This window comes from Tursiops truncatus, chromosome 9 (genome assembly GCF_011762595.2).
Source record: "Tursiops truncatus isolate mTurTru1 chromosome 9, mTurTru1.mat.Y, whole genome shotgun sequence".
In the NCBI taxonomy this organism is placed as follows: Eukaryota; Metazoa; Chordata; class Mammalia; order Artiodactyla; family Delphinidae; genus Tursiops; species Tursiops truncatus.
In genome coordinates, this window is record NC_047042.1 from 95,289,253 (window position 1) to 95,302,254 (window position 13,002).

Sequence of the window (13,002 nt, forward strand, 5' to 3'; positions counted from 1 at the left end):
ATCTGCCTCACCCTGGAGAAAGGGTCCTCTAAGAAGAAATAAATATCTCCAGTTTGAGAGGGCAACTCCTTTCCCTAATTATTTATGTATGCTACAGTAGTCCTTTGAATGGAAAGCTAGGGTTTGATATACACAAGTGCAATAACTGGTTAATGGGATGAAGAGAAACGATTAATAATGTGTAAATGGATTTTCTACCCACTTGGGCAGTATTAGGGTTCTTCAGAAAAACAGAACTAATAGAATATAGATGGATAGTTGGCAGAGATAGAGACAGAGCCGAGAGAGAAAGAGAGATTTATTCTAGGAATTGGCTCAAATGGTTATGGAGGCCAAGAAGTCCCACGATCTGCCGACTGCAAGATGGAAAACCAGGAAAGAGGTAGTGTAATTCAGTCGGAGTCCAAAGATCTGAGAATTGGGAGCTGATGTTGTAAGTCTTCATCTGAGTCTGAAAGCCCGAGAACATGAACGTCTAAGAGCAGGAGAAGATGGATGTCTCAGCTCAAGCTGTTTGTTCTATTCAGGCCCTCAAGGGGTTGGACGATAGCACCCCACCCCACCCCCCACCCCCCCCCCCCGGTGAGGGTGACCCTCTTTACTCAGTCTACTGATTTAAATGTTAATCTCTTCTGGAGACACCCTCACAGACACACCCAGAAATAATGTTTTACTAGCTATCTGGGCATCCCTTTGCATGGTCAAGTTGACACATAAAATTAACCATCACAAGTCCACCGTTAGTCAATTGCACACTCATACCCATCTCCTTAAACCATGCTTCATCTCTAAAGACAAGAGCAAGGTCGTAATTCCAACTAACATGATCCAATTATCCTAATTACAACAAAAAATGAACTAATCTCTTCCCTAGAAGAAGAGGTAAAGTCTTTGTGTGTTGTTTATTCTTCTTCTGATGTCTTATAACTTAAATACTATACAATTAGTGATAATTACATACTGATATAAAGTCAATACCTCTTATGTTATATGATTAGAGAATAAGAGAGGAAAAAATAGCCAAATATATTTGTTTAATATATGTATAAATGCATACAAACATATTCACTACAAAATAGGGAAGAAATACACTTGACCCTTGAATGACATGGGTTTGAACTGTGCAGGTCCATTTGTACACAGATATTTTCAATAAATGTAGTTGGCCCTCTGTATCCACAGGTTTTGCATCCACAGATTCAACCAGCCACGAATCGAGTTTCAATCCGAGGTTGGTTGAATCCCTGGATGTGGAGCCATGGACATGAAGGGCCGATGGTACTGTGCCATTTTTTTTGTTTTTTTTTGTTTTTTTTTGTGGTACGTGGGCCTCTCACTGCCGTGGCCTCTCCCGTCGCGGAGCACAGGCTCCGGACGCGCAGGCTCAGTGGCCATGGCTCACGGGCCCAGCCGCTCCGCGGCACGTGGGATCCTCCCGGACCGGGGCACGAACCCGCGTCCCCTGCATCGGCAGGCGGACTCCCAACCACTGCGCCACCAGGGAAGCCCAAGTACTGTGCCATTTTATGTGAGGGACTTGAGCATCCTTGGACCTTGGTATCCACAGGGGCTTCTGGAATCAATACCCCTGCAGATACTGAGGGATGACTGCACTCATAATAATTATAGTCTTCATTTCTGTAACTGCTCATATGGTTGTAGGTGGTATTTATAACTACCTTCTTCTACTACCCATTCTGTAGTTCCTTTGCCTTCAGCAAACACTTCAGTTGATTGTGGTTCTTTACCTGATGGAGTGATCTAAACCTTCATTCTAAAAGCTTCTGAACCACTAGTTGTTCTGCCCGGATTGGGTTGTCAGAGTTTTCCATTGACTTTAATTATAGGGCATGGTAATACTAAGAGATGCCCTAAGGGATTTCCTGTATTCCAGACATACTCTTTCTTACCTCCATTGTAGAATAGTAGTCCAACTTCCCGTTGGTAGTCAGGATCAATCATCCCAGCCAACAGTGTCAGTCTCTTCTTTTCCTGTTGACTTAGAGGCATGAGAAGCCCAAAGTAGCCAGGCAGCAGTCTTAACTTCTAGTTCAGTGGAATCATTGTTGTGTCTTCTGGTGAAAATATTCCTCCCTCTGGGCTAAGATCTCTAGGCCAGCAAAGTATAAATCTGAGGGAACAAGAAGCAAAATCTGGCTTGTGGTCCCTATAGGGTAATAATGTCTGGTGCCACTCCAATTGTCACCTCTTGATTCCTAGACTCAGAACACTGATGCAGCCTTCTAGAGAACCTGCCCCAGCCCTGCCAGGTATTGCCTGAAAGAGAACCTTCACCAGAACCCAACCATTCTTGAAACTCGATCTTGGATTTCCAGCCTCCAGAACCGTGAGAAATAAATTTGGGCTGTTTATAAGCTACCCTGTCCCAGTCTATGGTATTTTGTTATAGTAGCCTAAACGGACAAGGACAGATCCTAATATATAAAACATAGTTTGAGAAATGTGACTGTTTCTTAAATTTTGCTTTATGATAGCCTTCTTTTTTCTTCCCACAGATCCGCTAGCAATATGGACTAATTAACTTTACACTACGGCACAGTTACAGATTGTAATTTAATTTCAGACAGTTGTTTTAGAATGATGTACAGATCTGAAGAGTGGGAAGAGTGCAGATGGTTGTGTGTGCCGGCCCCCAAAGGCTACAAAAGCAGCTCAAAGCACGAGGCCTTTTGTGCATTTGCGTGAATGAATAATATCATTTCTAATAATTATTACAGAGAAAAGTGAATTTAAGGATAATGAAAAATCTCTAACAGTGTAATGAAAAGCTTGCATTCTTGCTTCTAGTAACAACTTACTTTTTAGAGACCTCTAATTTCAACCTCAGATATTTGGAACCCAACCCATAAACCTACAGTGAACAAGAAAAAGCATTATCAGAACTAGAGTAACTAATGAAGAATAATTAAAGTTTATTTAATTTTTGTGGGAGTATAAATTTATATAACTGCTGAAGAAGGAATTTGACTTTTGTCAAATTTTTCATAAACTTAGACCTTGAATTCACAACTAGAAATTCAAGCTGGAGTTTTAATTGGACAAAAATGATTTTCATAGAATTAGATCCAAAAATGAAAGCAAAAGGAACATTATGTGGAACAAAGGAAAAAAGGGAAATAAACTGTGGCATATTCACATCATGAAGTTTATATGGAAATCAAAATTCATGTGTTTGAAAATTATTTATTGACACGGGAAAATATTTCAATTTAAATCCTAAAAAGCAGGATATAAGCTCTTCCATTTAAATATAATAATAACAGTGATAATCACAGTAATAGTAATAATATTAAAATATATAGAGTGGAAAATAAGCTAAAATATTGGGTGGTCTGGCTGCTGAGATTAAGTATGACATTTATTCTTCCCATTTAGAACTTTCTACATTTTATTTCTTAAATAGTGAGCATGGATTACTTTTCAGTCGGAAAAAAAATTGTTAAGAGCAACCAAATATCTCCTGTAAAATGCAAGCTCATATGCTTTACTTTAAAATGGTCTCTCATAGCCAGCAGATTCTTATTTTAAACACTTAATGATTGGATTTCAAGCCAACAGCAAATTGGTAGCAGGAATTTAAAAGGAGGAATGATGGGAACTACTATAAAAAAGCAGAGTAGCAAAAAGATGAAAAGTAACTGACAACTTGTTCCTCATGGGAGGAACAGGAATATTATGGGAAAGTGTGCATGTCCTCTAAAATCATAGTCTCAGTAAGGCCGTTTTGAGGAGAGACTAATGAGCTACCAATTTCAACAGCCTTTCAGGATATCAATAATATGTGAAGGAAAGGTTTCTGCACCAGAAATTAAAATGATTTGATTTCTGTCCTCGGTCTGACACTTCCTAAATGACAATTCTTAAGATAGTCATGGAAGATCTTTAAGACTCAGAATTCTCAGGCTCTAAGTGGGGACAATTAAGTATTCTTTGCAGTTTGTACAGTGTCTTTTTGTTGTTGTTGTTTTTGTCATGTAAAAGTGCTTTGAAAATAATGATGGGACAGGCATATGTGCTTGATGTTAATAGCCTGTGGCGTATTGACTGACACTAACAATAAATCTAATTCAATACAAATTTAAAAAGCAATTATTTTCTATGTAGTCTAAGAAATTAGAAAGAGGTACAACGTGCTTTAGAAATATGCTTTTGCAATCAAGTTATGATGAATGTTTGTATTTGGCCCTTCTCTGGTACTACTCCTTTTCTTGAAGATAATATGTCATGGTGGAAGCAGGTTAGGGTTTGGTGTCCGGCAGATATGGCTTAGGTCCTGTGTTTGTTACCTCCTAGCTTTCCCACCTAGATGGCCGTGAGTATGTGATTCTCTTCGAGTCTTGGTGTCTTTATCTGAAATATGCTGAACACACACAAACAGTAGTCAATGCTTACTGTATAGTATATTACCATATAGTCACTTTTTTAATGGCTAATGTATCAGTTATCTCAGAAAATTTCTTATTTGGAATGATGTATTCCCAGACAATTTTGGAAAAATGAGGTGCATCTTCATTTCAAAATTATGAAGGATCAACCTGTCATTTCTGGTAATAAAATATTACCTCCCTTACTAGGTAATCACTAGATAATGCATCTACCTGTGAGAATGCTATAGCAATAACTGCTGCAGTAATAACTGCTGCTAAATTTGGGGGTAGCCTTACATTTGTCCTCAAATGATTTCTTCAGTAAAGTGGGACTAATAATAGCTCCTATAGGGAGTTGTTTTGTATATTAAAAATTTATAATGTATATGGACTGCATCTTAACAAAGCACCTGTCAGATAGCACTGTTGGTTGAAAGCTTTAGTCCAGTGAAAAGCATATCTGCTTTCAGAATAAAACGAATTTGAAAAATAAATAAACTATCCAAATTGTGGTCATGATGAAGTAAAATGTTAAGAGCTATATAAATTAGAATTTTATTTATGACAGATCCACATATGAAAAAGCATGATACACAGTATTATACTTATTATATATTGTATATTATAAATATATACAGTATTATATTCGTGTATATACACTCTTAACTAAAGATGATTAACGTTAGTTTCATACACAGGGATGTAGATTTAAGGAGCATAGTTATAAATAAAAAAAGAAACATAGTTGTGAAATAACAGATGATGTTGACATGGAAAAAGATTGAGTAATTACATCATTTAGTGACAAAGTTCAGCTGAACCAAAGAAATGGTCAAAGGTGAACCTCAGGTGTTCTTCAGAAGATCAGCTGGTAAAAAGAAAGACAAGCAGAAGTGGGTTATCATTAGTTAGCTGAGAGGCTGAGAGATAACTGGCAATAGAACTAGGTTTGAAGGAGGAGTAAAAACATTTTTCAGTAGGCAAAACAGGTACCACACCAGGAATCGCAGAGCTGCAGATGAGGTCTGGTTGTCTGGTTTGGCTTAGCATGCAGCACAGAGTGGGGCAAAGGATGTGCTTGCTTTGCTGAGCTTGGGCTTAGCTGGAGAGAGATAGGCAGCTGACAGTCATGACTGGAAAGTCAGAGCTTGACTAGCAATAGAGATTCTTCAACAGAAGTACACCGATCAAAAATGGAGAAGAATCAGGAATGGGAGTAATGGGCTCAAGACCTAAGTAAAGAGTTAGAGAAGGCAGAAGAGATGGCAGACACACTGAGGCCAAAGGTAAATTGCTCTCAGCGTGAGTGACGATGGTGAAGCAGGCTACAACCCTTAGAACTTTAAATGGTACAGCTGGGAGTATATCTCTCTCTGAGTGACTTATTCCATCAAAGGAGGTTTGGTTTCTCTGAGTCAGGTGTCGTGTTTCCTTCTGTCCATGAGTCTACCAGATTGTCTCTGAAGTCAGCATTCTCTTTCGGATGCTCAGCTGGGGAAACTGCTTTCTCAGAGAGACAATTATCTCTCCTTAGAGAGATACTTAGATACTCCTAACTATCTAGGAGTAGTATATGTAACATATTTATTTATGGAGAAGCATATCTGTTCATATAAATGTTTTTATCATGAGCATATATATTTATACCTACAGATATGAATGTACGAAACTATAAATCTGTTAATTAAACAAATACTTATTAAACACATACTAGAGACCTAAGGGGGACTATGATAAAAAATGAAAACCAGATTGACGTAGGATGCAACAAAGGGTATGACTTTATTTTTAGTTGGTATCAGAAGAAAGATGGCAGCCCATAGGGATATTTGAAGAGCTTGAATTGAATTAGACTTAGCTAAGCACTGATATGATGGTTCTCTTGTTCTTATTCTAAAGAAATCAGTATTACTTGCAATTCTATTAATGAAATAAACATACCGTTATTTTCTTTTAGAAATTTTCATTTATTTAAAAGAAAGAAAAAAAAAACTGTGGCATCTGCCGTATCCATCCACCAAGGGAAATGTCCTAGTCTCTGAAAATTAGTTCCTGAGCTAGAGAAATTGAGACCCTCCTATTCCTAGTAGCTCTAACAAATTTAAAAAATGAGAATCAGGAAGAATTCCAAACATCTGATACAAACCAGAGTCAACATTTTAAAATTAAATGAGTGCAACTAATTAATGAAACTAATCTCAATCATTTACTAAGGTTTTGTGAAATGTTAAGTGGTATTAAGAATATGGAATTATTTACTTCAAATGTTATCAAATTTACAAGGGTATTTCAAAGCAACAAGTTCTCACCTTATATCAAATTAAAAAAAAATCTTATTCAGGGAAGCCACACATGTTAGCTGTTTTGAACTATGTCTAGAGTTGAAAGAGCCATTACTTAGTGTTACAAATTTGATATGAAATTTGATTAAATAAATGAGAATTTGAAAGAATACACAAATTTGCTACATAAAACTGCCTTTCATTTCTAATTAGTTTTTACATTTAGAAAGATCCAAGTATGCTCTCCAAAAGCAAAACTCCCCTAATCTCTTTGGTACAGACCCCTCATTTCTATTTATTTTATCTGGACCAAAGATACTGAGTATTTATTTAGTCTCAAAAATCTTGTTGAATTTATGAGGATGTACATAACCTAGCAATTTTGGCAAACTGGATCAATCATCATGAAACCAAATAATGTAGAAAGAAGGACAAAACATAAAGTTTTAAAAGATATTAAAAGATAGGATTTGGGATTAGACAGTTTTGCATTAAAATCCCTCCTCCACTTCGGGACTTTGAGAAAGGTAGTTAAGTTCAACATGCCTCAGTTTTCTCAACTGCAAAATGGGGATCATTATCTTAACCACATACAGCTATTCTGAGTATTAAATAGGATAATATAAAACACTTGACATAATGCCTGGAGTATTTCACTGCTTAATAAATGGTAGTTATTTTTATTATAATAGTAAATAGGTTAGACCTCAGTTCAAGTTTCCAAAGTCATTTTCTAGGAGTCACCCAAGTTTTAGAAAATAGTGACCAAAATTGAAAAGTTTGTACTCAATACAGGGGAGTGTCTGTGCAAATAATTTAGATAGCTAGTACAATGACATTATAGTTATGGATGATCTTTTGATAACAACAGCATTATTAATCCATTTTTCAAGTCATAGAGAAACCTCCTTCATTATGAGCATTTTTGGAGGAGGGAGTGGATGGGGCAGGCTTCTCTATCTAGAGAGCATGAAAAAAATTCAGTTGAGACCTTGCTTTCCAGTCACTGGAACTAGGCTATCCTATTTAAGGATGTTTTAAAACAGCTAAAGTCATAACAATCTAACTGCCAATATTGCATTCTGAGTGTCACATCTTTGGTAAGCTTGGTAAAATGAATTCGTTCTTTCCCAATTCAGGAGAACAGAGTCGCCTATAGGCAAAGGGTCAAAGTGAACAGTTAACAATCTTGTTCTTTTGCTCCTTATCTTTCTGTCTGCATATATTTCTAGCCATGGCATAAATAAATACATTTTGCCAAGGGAAGCAGATAAGATAGGAAATAACAATTTTGGAAGAGTCCAGAAATGAAACACCAGTTGTGATGAACTTCTGTCAGTTTCACAGGGTCAGTTATTCCTCAAGTTTCCCACAGAGAGCAACTGCAAGCAGCATCTTCTGTCTGCCCCAGAAATGCAGCCACATGCAGGATGGGAGGGGAAATAGGCTCTACTGGGGTCCCAGTGAATTCACTTCCCTATTATTCACCAGATTATTAAGTACAGTTGAAACAAAAAGAGCTTGCGAATAAGTGGGATTAGAGAGGTAAACATTTTTGTGATCATTTAATGCTCTCGTTCATGTCTTATGAAAATGTTCTCTTCTCTAGAAATTTGATGGCCAAGAAATTCAGAAATCCATTCTATTTTATCTCATTGGGTAGCTGCTTCTAACACAGCGGTCCCCAAACCTTTTGGCACCAGGGACCAGTTTCGTGGAAGACAATTTTTCCATGGACGGGATGGCTTGTTCAGGCGGTAATGCAAGCAATGGGGAGTGATGGGGAGGGATGGGGAACGATGGGCAGATGAAGCTTTGCTTGCTCACCGGCCGCTCACCTCCTGCTGTGTGGCCCGGTTCCTAACAGGCCGCGGACCAGTACCAGTCCATGGCCCAGGGTTTGGGACTCCTGTCCTAACATTCAATTGACATGCTTGTTCTGTCGAATCATTTAGGCAGCAGCTCTCTTTGGAAAATAGTCATTTTTTAGATGACATTCAGTCTGCACCCCCCGCCCACGCCAGGTTAAAATTGAATTGGTGAAACTTAGTTAATTTTTGTTCTGCTTCTGTTTTTCTCAAATGGCAAGTAATAGACCTCTGCATTAGGAACGTATTTTTGAGTGCTCTCATGTAACTACTGATGAGCAGAGGAACAATGATAAAATGATGATTTTGTTAAATGTATGACATCCAACACTTCAGACTCTACCTGTTTTGAGTTTCAAGATGGAATAATAATTTTTTCATAAATTATATGAAGATCGGGTGAGAACATTTATAGAAAGTATTTTAAGAACTAGATGAGAAGATAATAAAGATATATGGATAATGACAGTGGAGAAAGAAAAGGATTGTGTGTTTTTGAAGGGAGAGTAGGATTTAAAGATTTTGTGCATGATTTAAAAAATGTAGAAAATAACAGAGGCATAAATAGAATAAAAGATGTATTTGTGGTTGATCTGTGAGAATTTACTTTCCTCCCATCCAAAAGAATGATCTGCAGTCAAAATAAATTTGACTATTTCTCCTATAGTCAAATAAATTAAACTTCTTGGGGGGGAAAAAAAAAAGGTGATGTTGATCTATGACAAAGAAGAGCCGAACGGTTCACGGAACTTAATCACTGTCCTGCTGGGTCTACAATGTCACAGAGCAGATGACTGAATAGTTTTTATTACTCAGACATATGCTATGTTTTATAACAAACCTGAGTTTTCAGAGAAGGCCGCCCCAAAATTAATAAATTTCATTTATTTTAATGCCTCTCGTGGGCCATACTAATCTGTAAGTAAAGAATTAAAGTTGTGTCCTTACCACAGGGAGATTAGTTATGAAGATTCTGAAGATGGATGGAGGGAATATCTCTTTATTTTAAGAGCAACATCCAGACCTTTGCTTAGAGGTAGGTCAACAAGCAAGTCTTTAGTCCAGGAGTTTATTAGAAAATGTAATTTTGGGCTTCCCTGGTGGCCCAGTGGTTAAGAATCTGCCTGCCAATGCAGGGGATACAGGTTCGAGCCCTGGTCCGGGAAGATCCCACATGCCACAGAGCAGCTAAGCCTGTGTGCCACAACTACTGAGCCTGAACTCTAGAGCCCGCGAGCCACAACTACTGAGCCCACGAGCCACAACTACTGAAGCCCGTGCGCCTAGAGGCTGTGCTCCACAACAAGAGAAGCCACTGCGATGAAAAGCCTGCACACCGCAAAGAAGAGTAGCCCCGCTTGCCGCAACTAGAGAAAGCCCACGCACAGCAACAAAGACCCAATGCAGTCATAAATAAATAAGTAAATAAATAGATAAATAAATAAATAAAGGAAAATCTAATTTCACGATAACATTGCCATGGGCTTGCCAAAAAGTAACTAATTGTAAATCCCTTTCATTCACTGGCGGGGATAGTGAAGGTTGGAAAACGAGTCCAGGATGCCAGACCTGGAGAGTATCTACTCTGAGCTTTGCTCCAGGATATTATGGATTCTGTGTAATGGGAAAGAAAAGTCACTCTGTATTTTCCCCAGATAGCAGCCTAGTTCTCTAAAACTTCGAAGAATTTTCTTGCATAGCATGTACTAAATATGTCACAACTTTAAATTTCTTATACAGCCATGAAAGTGCTATATAGCAGAGAAAGTGATCCGACTAAATTTAACCCACGTATAAGAAATGATATCATTATATAAATATTAATTTTCAAGGATAGTATTTATTATCATTTGCCAAATGTGTTTAAAACTAAGTTTGGCCAGCCCTTTGTGGTTTAAAATGAAGCTCTTTTATATTTCAACAAATTATGAAGATGTCCTTAAATCAGAAGGCTATAATTAAGGCTAGGAGAGCCTGTGAGAAGCCAAATGCAGAGGAAAAGATATGGACCAACAGACTATATCCCTCTGAAAATGTGGACAACCCTATGAATTAGAATCTCACCTTGATAACATTCTGTGATACGTTACAACTTAATTTTTTTCAGTTTCTCTAGAGCAATGTTATAAAGGGCTAACTCATCATACTATTACTTCACCCCAGAATATGGGTACAAAAAAAAAAAAAAGAATTATAACTCCTATGACTGGTTGCCTACTTGATAATAACATGAATGTGTGAAAAGTAGCCTTAGGAAGAATATTTTATTAGATCAATTAATATTGTAGAGGGGTTTTGTTCCTGGGTTAATCACTGGTATGAACTCTTAGCTTGTAGTTAAGGTTTGGGGCTAGTCATAAAAGTGCCTTGAAAAAGACACCTCTGTTCTTTATTCTCTATCAAGGACTTTAACTCAGGTTTATTCAATGTGGTTCTCTACCTGCAGATTTCTCAAATTACATGTTTGCCAAAGGAATTCTAAGAAGAATGTTGAGTTACCTTTCAAGGGTGTTTCACTCACTTTGATTAGGAATTTTTGTAGATGAGGAAAACACGAGAACAGCTAGGTACTCTCTGAGTTTTATTGACCATAGCTGTTTTTAATAAAAAGAATATAGATTTCAATTTAACATAAGTACAACCTAGATATCTGTTGCTCCCTCTCTTCTTTTTTTTTCAAAGCATCACCTTTGCTAACCCAAGGGATGGTCTTACTAACTAGTTTTCTCCTTCCTGTCTTTTCCTGACTATGCTGCCTTAGGGTACAGGGCTTTGGATCAAATAAATCCCTTCTTAAACCTTTCTGTGCTACAACTTCATGCCCTCCCACCAGACTTCAATTACATCTTAAGGAAGATTGTCTCTTCTGTAGGAGGAGCTCTTACTCCTTAATGATTTCCAGAGTCTTCCACTTTCTCTAAGTGCCCAAGACTTCAGCTCAAATGTGTACTGATTAATATTTTCTTCCCCCTAATTTTCTGATGAAAAATGGTGAATAGGTATCCTTCAATTCTAGTTCGGCTTTCTCAATAGAGAGAGCCACAGACTCACTAGTTGCTTTTCTAACTGATATTTTAAGTAAGAAAACATCTCAAGGATAAATATTACTTGTTTCTCAATGTCAGCACACTTTAAATTGATGGTACGAGAATATTTTCCCTAGCATTGGAACAGACCATAGAGTGGTTGTTTCCTTTTTTTCTCCAGCTCATCTGCAGGTTTGGTGACATTACATGAAACATCACAGAATTTGACGTCTGCACAATCTGTTTCTAGGAGAATGATACTGTCTTGGATTTATATATATATATATATATTTATTTTCCTTTTCACATTAGCTCTGGTAGAAAATTGGAGTGAGGCAAGCTACTGATTCTTTGCTACAACATAAAAATAAAATCTTATTAAAATTCTGGCTGAACCCAGTTCAATGAAACCTACTCGGACGTGGTAGCAATGTGTAAACACACTTCATAAGTTAGCAAATATCTGAGAGAAAATATTTAATAAATGTTCTAGTTAATTAATATTTAGGGGAAAGAGGATATTAATATGCTAATCATTTAATACTACTCACCTTTCATGCCATTTATTTTACATAAAAAAGTATTTGCCTCCTACCATGTTCCAGGTCCTCTATTAGTGCTGAAAAGACCATTGTGAAGAAGGTCGATGAGGTTTCTGATCTCTTGGAGCATGTGGTTGATAGATGAATCATTTTCATGTTTTAACACTATAATCGTCTGGATTTTAGAATAGATGTAAAGAACTTTGAGGCTAAGAGATACTCATATTTTATTCAGGGATATTTATATTTTAACATCGGCACAATTTGAAATTGTGTGGAATTCAGCCTCTTCAATAAATGTTGACAGTAGGTGCAAAATCAATATGATTGTGTACCTGGATCCGTACCAGGACTCATAAACAATTCTGATTAGTTATGACCTTTTAGGTAGCTAAAACATGATGAAAAAAATACTTCAGTACTTGGTGACTACAAAAATTGGAAACAATTTTGAAGATTATGGTGTAAATATGTGCAGTACACTTATTGCATGAGAATTTCTATCTTTCCCATTGCATATTCTTCCCCAAAGATCTCTCGTGAAATCATTGTAGTTCTAGCTTGATTTTTTCATAACTACTGTATAGTATTCCAAAATAGAAATGTAGCTTCATATATGTAAACATATATTTAGGTTGTTTAAAATTCTACAATGTTATAAACAATTCTACAATAATATAAGCTATACTGCAATGAACACCCTTCTGTGTGTGTCTTTCTTTGTACACAAATGCTCAGAATATTGATTAACCATAATCCTGCAAGTGGAATTATTGAGTCAGTAGATTTAAAATTTTAATGGTGTTCAAATGTCCTCCAAAATGTCCTTCAACTTATAGACTGATCAGCAATAACAGTGGATATTATTAAATGTTTTTAATTTTTACCATTCTAAT

The 13,002-nt window shown here is 36.9% G+C and overlaps 1 long non-coding RNA gene across 1 annotated transcript in view; it reads left to right on the forward strand.

Moving 5' to 3' along the window:
• Positions 1–2,289: 2,289 nt before the first annotated feature.
• Positions 2,290–13,002, forward strand: part of LOC141279488 (uncharacterized) — a 186,114-nt gene continuing 175,401 nt past the window's right edge. Inside the window, exon 1 of the long non-coding RNA XR_012333761.1 lies at positions 2,290–2,347. This is a non-coding gene — a long non-coding RNA (uncharacterized lncRNA). The remainder of the gene's footprint in view (positions 2,348–13,002) is intronic.